The 9,027-nt window shown below is 45.7% G+C and overlaps 1 pseudogene; it reads right to left on the reverse strand.

The window, feature by feature from the left end:
- LOC112071131 (laminin subunit alpha-5-like) overlaps positions 1-8,029 on the reverse strand; it is a 95,750-nt pseudogene extending 87,721 nt beyond the window's left edge.
- Between the last annotated feature and the right edge of the window lie 998 nt (positions 8,030-9,027).

Genomic DNA, 9,027 nt, shown 5'->3' on the forward strand with positions numbered 1-9,027 from the left:
TTGCTTGTGCAGAGTGTGAGTTTCAGTGTTATGTTCTCACAGCGATATCGCTCACGTATTGCTGAGATAGTTTAAGCTGAGCCCAGGGAGATAGAGGAGACGCCCATGTTGATCAGCTGATGGGCCATGAGCCAAAGTTGTCATTCATACCGTCCAGATCCTTCAACAGGACTACAACGCCGCTGTCACATGCTGCAAGACACAGCAAGACACACATTACCATAATAACACCACAGCACCCACACACACACACACACACACACACACACACACACACACACCACACACACACACACACACACACACACAACAACACACACACACACACACACACAACAACAACACACACACACACTCTTATACGTCCATCACAACACTGTGTTTGCAGGTCGCTGCTGAAACATCAAAATGTCCTCCCTTAACGCCTTCAGGAAGCTATAATCTGATATTTTTCAGATACCAGCAGCTCATATCAGCCTCTCCTTATCAGCCCCCCCCCACCCCCGGTTGTCTAGGTCACTACTCACGTTCACAGGTCATGTCACGTCCGTGCTGTACAGGAACACTGTATCTATGGGAACAGCTGTCGCACTGTTTGCCTGTCAAGCCGTCTCCACAGCGACACTCCCCTGTCCGAGGGTCACAGCGGCCGTGCTTACAATGACACTCTGAACACACGGGGAAGAAAACAGAAGTCATTCTAACTATCTGTTAGAGGACCACGGGGAACAGCAAGAGAAGCAATACCTTTTTTTTTTTCTTAAAAAAAAAAAATCTTTCTTTTTAAAACTTTGTAAATATTGGAGAAAAAAAACCATACAAATTTAGTTAGCCGTCAACAATCCATTGAAGGTGCAGACGAAAACAAACTATTGATATAGTTTAAAATAATAATATATGCATATTTACAACTGTAACAATGATATAAATGTTCATTGGGGGGTTGGAGCAGGGTATATGTCCGCTGTTAGTCAGCCAGAGTTCCCGTCTGTTGGCATCATCACCATCTTTTCTCTGTGGTTTAACTCACTCCTGCATCCCTCGGGGCTGTAGTCCCAGTACCCAGGGGCACACTGGCGACAGTTAGGTCCACTGATCCCTGGTTGGCAGGCACACGACCCGCTCCTGGGGTCACACGGTTGGACCTGGGCCGCCGCCACGTCACAGTCACACCGACGACACCCGGAGCACGAATCATAGCCAAACGCACCGTCCTGTTGGAAAAACACAAACAATTGTTTTTATTTACCTTTATTTAACTGGGCAAGTCAGTTAAGAACAAATTATTATTTACAATGGCGGCCAACCCCCCCGGCCTAACCCGAACGATGCTGGGCCAATTGTGCGCCGCCCTATGGGACTACCAATCACGGCCAGTTGTGATACAACTTGGAATCGAACCAGGGTCTGTAGTGATGCCCCAAACACTGTGACGCAGTGCCTTAGACCGCTGCGCCACTCGGGAGCCCAATGAGGAGAGGACATAGACAGCAGGCCAAGACCTTGACTGAAGGACAGTCAGTTACTGTGAATGACTTGATTAACTGAACGACAGTCAGTTACTGTGAATGACTTGATTGACTGAACGACAGTCAGTTACTGTGAATGACTTGATTGACTGAACGACAGTCAGGTACTGTGAATGACTTGATTGACTGAACGACAGTCAGTTACTGTGAATGACTTGATTGACTAAACGACAGTCAGCTCGAGTGTAATGATATAAAGTAGTTATAATCTAAAAGGGCTTCAATATGAATTTCTTGACGTCAGTAGTGTGAGGTTAGATAGACATGAAGTTCGTACGTACCTGGCAGGGGTCGTCTCTGATGAATACTGAGTTCAGTAGTACCTGGCAGGGGTCACGGTCTTGATGATAACTGAGTTAGTACTGTACCGGCAGGGGTGCACGGTCTCTGAATGATAATGAGTTTCAGTACGTACCTGGCGTGGGTCACGGTCTCTGAGAATTATACTGAGTTTAGTTATGTACCTGAGCTAGGGGTCACGGTCTCTGAGGATAATGAGTTCAGTACGTACCTGGCAGGGGTCACGGTCTCTGATGATAACTTGGGAGTCATGGTATCTTTCACGTGTGCAGGGGTCACGGTCTCTGATGATACTGAGTTTTTAGTACGTCTGGCAGGGGTGTCCTGGTACTACTGATGATAACTGAGTTTAGTACGTACCTGGCAGGGGTCACGGTCTTCTGATGAATATAATGAGTCAGTTATGACCTGGCGAGGGGCTCACGGTCTTGATGATAACTGAGTTCAGTACGTACCTGGGGGTGGTCACGGGTCTCTGATGATTAATGAGTTAGTACGTAGTGCAGGGGTACGGTCTCTGATGATATGAGTTCAGTAGTCTGGCAGGGGTCACGTTCTCTGATGGTATAAATTGGAGTTTGAGTACGTACCTGACAGGGTACGGTCTCTGATGATAACTGAGTTCAGTAAGTACTGGCAGGGGTACGGTCTCCTGATGATAACTGAGTTTCAGTACGTACTGCAGGGGTTCAGCTCTCTGATGATACTGAGTTCAGTAGGTACCTGGCAGGGGTCACGTCTCTGTCGATATACTGAGTTCAGTCGTTACCTGCAGGGTGTCAGGTCTCTGATGATAACTGAGTTCAGTACGTACTGGCGGGGTCACGGTCTCTGATGATGAACTGAGTTCAGTCGTACCCTGACAGGGGTCACGGTCTCTGATTGATAACTGAGTTTCAGTAGTACCTGGCAGGGGTCACGGTCTGCTGATGATACTGATTGGATGTAGCGTGGTGCCTGTGCAGGGGTCGCGTCTCTGATGGAAATGGCATTACGTATCTGGCAGGGGTCAGGTCTTGATGATAACTGAGTTCAGTACGTACCTGGCAGGGGTGCAGCGGTCTTGATGATAACTGAGTTAGTAGTCTCTGACAGGGGTCACGGTCTCTGATGATAATTGAGTTCAGTAGTACCTGACAGGGGTCACGGTTCTGATGATAATGTGAGTTCAGTACGTACTGCAGGGGTCAGGTCGGTCTGATGATAACTGAGTTCAGTACGTCTGGACAGGGGTCACGGTCTTCTGATGATAACTGGAGTTAGTAACGTACCTGACAGGGGTCCACGGTCTCTGATGATAACTGATGTTCATACGTCGTGACAGGGTCACGGTTCTGATGATAACTGAGTTCAGTACGTACTGACAGGGGTCACGGTCCTCTGATGATAACTGAGTTCGGTACGTACCTGCAAGGGTAAGGTCTCTATGATAATGAGTTCAGTATCCTGGCAGGGGTCACGGTCTCTGATGATATCTGAGTTCAGTTACAGTACTGACAAGGGGTCACGGTCTCGATGATAATGCGTGAGTTCAAGTATTACCTGGAGGGGTCACGGTCTCTGATGATAATGAGTGTCAGTACGTACCTGACAGGGGTCACGGTCTCTGATGATAACTGAGTTTAGTAGTCCTGACAGGGGTCACGGTCTCTGATGATAACTGAGTTCAGTACGCAGTAACATGACAAGGGGTCACGGCCCTGATGATACTGAGTTGGATAGGTACTAGGAAGGGTCAGGTCCATCTGATTATAACTGAGTCAGTAGTGTACCTGGCAGGGGTCCAACGTCTCTGTGTATGATGGAGTTCAGTAGTACCGTGAGCAAAGGGTCACTGGTCCTGATTTGAAAATGAGTGTCAGGTACGTACTGGGCGAGGGTAACGGTTCTGATGATAATTGAGTTAAGACGTAGCTGAGGGGTCACGGTCTCTGATGATGAACTGAGTTCTAGTAGGTACTGACAGGGGTCCGCGGTCTCTGTGATGAAGAACTGAGGTTAGTAGCGGTTGGCAGGGGTCACGGTCTCTGATTGTATTGATGAAGTTCATGTAGGTAGCGATAAGGGGTCATCGGTCTCTGATGTAATACGTGAGTTTAGTTAGCGTCAGTGAAGGGGTCAAGTCTCTGAATGATAAATGAGTTGCAGTAGTACTTACTGGCAGGGGTCACGGTCTCTGATGATACTGAGTTCAGTAGTAGCTGAACAGGGTACGGTCTCTGATGATAACTGGTTAGTACGTACGTGACAAGGGGTCAGGTTCTGATGATAATGAGTTCAGTATGTACTGGAAGGGGTCACGGTCTCTGATGAAATAACTGAAGTTAAGTAAGTACCATGACAGGTGGTCAGGGTCTCTGAATGATAACTGAGTTGAGTAGTACCTGGCGGGTCAGTCTCTGATGATAAATGAGTTCAGTACGTACTGACGGGGTACGTCTCTGATGATACTGAGAGTTAGTAGTACTGAAGGGGGTCAGCGGTTTGAGAATAAATGAGTTCGTACGTAGACTGGCAGCGAGGGTACGGTCCTCATGATGAATCTGAGTTTAGTACGTTACCTGGGCAGCGGGTCACGGTCTCGTTGATGATGAATGAGTTCGTAGGTACCTGACAGGGGTAGGTCTCTGATGATAATGAGTTCAGTCGTCCTGGCAGGGGTCACAGGTTTGATGATAACTGAGTTTAGTAGTACCGTGGAGGGTACGTGCTGGTCCGGTCACACCTTGTTTGGGCATTGAATTTGTTCGCTGTGTGACGGTCACACGAAGCTGTGCCACAGGGAGAGCAGTTGCATCCTGGGTAAATAAGAGAGAGACGGGGAGATAATTGCAGAGACTACTGACTGGAAAACGTCTCACACAGAGGAAGTGATTTGTTAATCGTTCGCACACAAGTTATTAATGGGATTAAGACCTTGTGGTGAAAACAGAACTAGTTTTTGAGACTTCCTGGATTAAAGAGAAATACATTTAGTGGAAGTGAGAGGCTATGTAAACTGGGATTAGGCTAGAGAGGGTATGGATGTGTGTGTGTGAATTTGTGTGTATGTGTGTGTGTTTACGTGTGTATGTGTGTTTGCACGTGCATAAACACGTACAAACCTGTGTGTGTGTGCGTTTGCATGAGCACATCCGTGTGTGTGTGTGTGTATATGTGTGTGTGTGTGTTGGTGTGTGTGTGTGTATTGTCCGACCAGGCCGGTTGGTCTTACTGGTGCAGTTCTTGGCAGTGACGGCGTCACCGTAGAAACCAGCGCCACAGATCTCGCATTGCGCCCCGGCGGTGTTGTGCATGCAGCTGTGACACTCGCCCGTCAGCCCGTCACAGTCGYTGAACAGCATGTTGGGGTCCGTGTTGCCATGGCAATGGCAGGGCTGGCACGYGCTGCCAATAACCATGGGGTTGCCGTAGAAACCGGGAGCACACCTGAAGGARGGTAGAGACAGGAKGAGGAGGAGTCAGCGCGTGGATTGGACACAGGTGTGTTTGTTAAGGTCATCAAACAAATGAAGTATGAGACTTTATTCATAAACTGCTCTCTTCACTGTCAGTTCAACGTGTGTACACATGGCAAGATTGTTATATAGTAAAGCTGATTTCATCATTGAATGGACTACTGACCTTTGACACTGGGGCCCAGCGTAGCCAGGCATACACAGACACTGCATCCTGTTGAGTTTCTCCACACAGCCCACTGCAAAACTACACAGGAGAGAAGAGGTAGCAGCCAGGGGGTGTAGTCAGAGACAAAAACCAATCTACCAATCTACAGTTTCTACAATACGTAACAGCTGAGCAAAGTAAGGATCTATGAGAGGAGAGGGAAGGAGATGTTACTGACTTGTTGGAGGACACCTGCAGATGACAGGGGTAGAAAAGAGGAGAGGAGAGGTTACTGACTTGTTGGAGGACACCTGCAGAGGACAGGGGTAGAAAGATGGAGAGGAGAGGTTACTCACTCTGTTGGAGGACACCTGCAGAGGACAGGGGTAGAAAAGAGGAGAGGAGAGGTTTACTGCCTTTGTTTGGAAGGACACCTGCAGAGGACAGGGGTAGAAAAGAGAAGGAGAGGAGAGGAAAGGAGAGTTAATGGACTTGTTGGAGACACCTGCAAGAGGACAGGGGTAGAAAGAGGAGAGGAAGAGGAGAGGAAAGAAGAGGAGAGGTTACTGACGTGTTGAGGACACCTGCAGATGACAGGGGTTAGAAAAAGAGGAGAGGAGAGGAAGGAAAGGAGAGGAGAAGGTTACTGACTTGTTGGGGCCACCTGCAGAGGACAGGGCAGGCGTACAGGAGAGGGTTTGTCCATCTAGAGAAGTTGTTTTTTTACAACATGGAAACCACCTTGACTTTTCCACAGTGGCGTCCAGCCCTGTTGTGTTGACAGTTCTGAGAGAAAGCCACATATACATGATACACCTAACAAAAAACAGACATTAAAACACATGATTTGTTTGGATACAGTATATATGAAATATTTCTTTGAGTCCATAACTTGGAGAAACATCCAATTTTCAGTTCCCAGAGACAAAGTTAAAACAGTGGTCGCCATGTACTGACAACATTACAGTACTGACTACAAGTTATTGTGGTGTTATTAGTACTGACTACGTTATATGTTGTATAGTCAGCTACTACACACAGTTATAGTAGCTGACTATAGTTATAGTATACTGACTACAGTTATAGTACTGAACTACAGTTTAAGTGGTTTATAGTAACTGACTACAGTTAATAGTGGTGTATGATACTACGACTACAGTTTAGTACTGTGACTATCAGTTATAGTACTGACTACAGTTATAGTAACTGACTACAGTTACTAGTGGGTGTTATAGTATGACTATAGTTATAAAGTGATTTATAGTACTACCTACAGTTAATAGTACTGACTACACGTTATAGTACTGACTACAGTTATAGTGGTGTTAAGTACTGACTACAGTTATAGTACTGCTCTACAGTTATAGTACTGACTACAGTTATAGTACCTGACTACAGTTATAGTACTGACTACAGTTATAGTACTACTACAGATTATAGTACTGACTACAGTTATAGTGGTGTTATTAGTACTATACGTTACTTACAGTTATAGTACTGAACATTACAGTATTAATTATGTGACTGACAATGGGTTACAGTACTGACTACAGTATTGTGGTGTTATAGTACTGACTACAGTTATGGTTAAGTTACTGACTACAGTTATATGTGGTGTTATAGTACTGACTACAGTTATGTAGCTGACTAAGTATAGTGTGTCTAGATGACTACAGTGTAGACAGTATAGTGTTAAGTCTGCTACAGTTATCAGTACTGACTACAGTTATAGTACTGACTACAGTTAATAGTTGGAGTTATAGTACTGACTCATTATAGTACTGACTACAGTTATATACTGACTACAGTTATAGTGGTGTATAGTACTGACTACATTATAGTATGTCTACAGTTATAGTACTGACTACAGTTATACGTACTGACTACAGTTATAAGTACTTGACTACAGTTATAGTACTGACTACAGTTACAGTACTGACTACAGTTATAGTACTGACTGACAGTTTTAAGTACTTGGCTACAGTTACGAAGTACGACTACAGTTATAGTACGGCTACAGTTATAGTGGTGTTATAGTATGTCTACAGTTATAGTGGTGTTATAGTACTGACTACAGTTATAGTGGTGTTATAGTACTGACTACAGTTATAGTACTGACTACAGTTATTGTGGTGTTATAGTACTGACTACAGTTATAGTACTGACTACAGTTATAGTACTGACTACAGTTATATGTGGTGTTATAGTACTGACTACAGTTATAGTACTGACTACAGTTATAGTACTGACTAAAGTTATAGTACTGACTACAGTTATAGTGGTGTTATATACTGACTTAATTCAGCTGGAAAGCCAAAATATTAATGTCATTAATAGTTGATTGCAAAGCGATGAGAGTCTGCATCTTTTATTGTGATACAACTTCCTGTCATCCAGGAGTAACCTATGAATTACATTTTGCATTTCTTTTTGCGATTGATGTAAACAATCTTTGCATTGGTATAAACAAGCAGCACTCACCTCACAGACTCCACACCCGTCTAGACACTGGTCAGAGTGGCCACTTACAGTTGCAGGGAACACACTTCCCCAGAACAGCCCTTAGTGTCTCTGTAGTACCCTGGAGCACATTGCTGGAGAGGAGGAGGATGGAGGAGAAGAGAGATGGTGAAGGAGAGCAGGGGGGAGAGAGATCGAAGGTGGGGAGAGAGAGATGTGAAGGAGAGCAGTGGGAGAGAGAGATAGAAGTGAGGGAGAGAGAGAAGGTGAGGGACAGCAGGGGAGAGAGAGATGAAAGGTGAGGGGGAGAGGATTGGTGAAGGAGAGCAGGAAGAGAGACAGAGAACGGTGAGGGAGAGAGAAGGTGAGGACAGCAGGGGAGAGGAGATAGAAGGTGAGGGGAGAGAGATGGTGAAGGAAGAGCAGGGGAGAGAGAGATAGAAGGTGAGGGGAGAGAGAAGGTGAGGGGGAGAGAGATGGTGAAGGAGAGCAGGAGAGAGACAGAGAAGGTGAGGGAGAGAGAGAAGGTGAGGGACAGCAGGGGAGAGAGAGATAAGAAGGTGAGGGGAGAGAGAAGAGTGAGGGACAGCAGGGGAGAGAGAGATAGAAGGTGAGGGGAGAGAGAGAAGTGAGGGACAGCAGGGAGAGAGAGAAGGTTAGGACAGCAGGGGAGAGAGAGAGGAGAAGGGAGAGAGAGAGAGAAGGTGGAGGGAGAGAGAGAAGTGAGGGAGAGAAGGGGGACAGGATTACGCTAGAGACGGAGATTCTGACTTGATTCTATCTGCATGGACAAATCTGTGGGACATATAATCACTGTCTATCACACCTAACTATAAGGTGGGATATCTCAAGTAAAAACCTCAAAGATCCATATTTAGATATCCAGCAATGTAATAACATACAGTAGTACCCATATGTATATTAAACAATCAGCTGGCTGTGATCTGACCTGGCAGGGTTAGTTAACCCCAGTAATAAACACGTACTAACAGTCGACCCATTTCCAACTGGCAGGGTTAGTTAACACAGTCATAACACATGTACTGAACCTATCCGACCTCATTTCCAAACTGTGCAGGGTTAGTTATTCACATTTTATAACAGTACTAACTCATCGACCCATTCCAACCTG

The sequence above is a fragment of the Salvelinus sp. IW2-2015 genome, unplaced genomic scaffold (assembly GCF_002910315.2).
Source record: "Salvelinus sp. IW2-2015 unplaced genomic scaffold, ASM291031v2 Un_scaffold1526, whole genome shotgun sequence".
NCBI lineage: Eukaryota > Metazoa > Chordata > Actinopteri > Salmoniformes > Salmonidae > Salvelinus > Salvelinus sp. IW2-2015.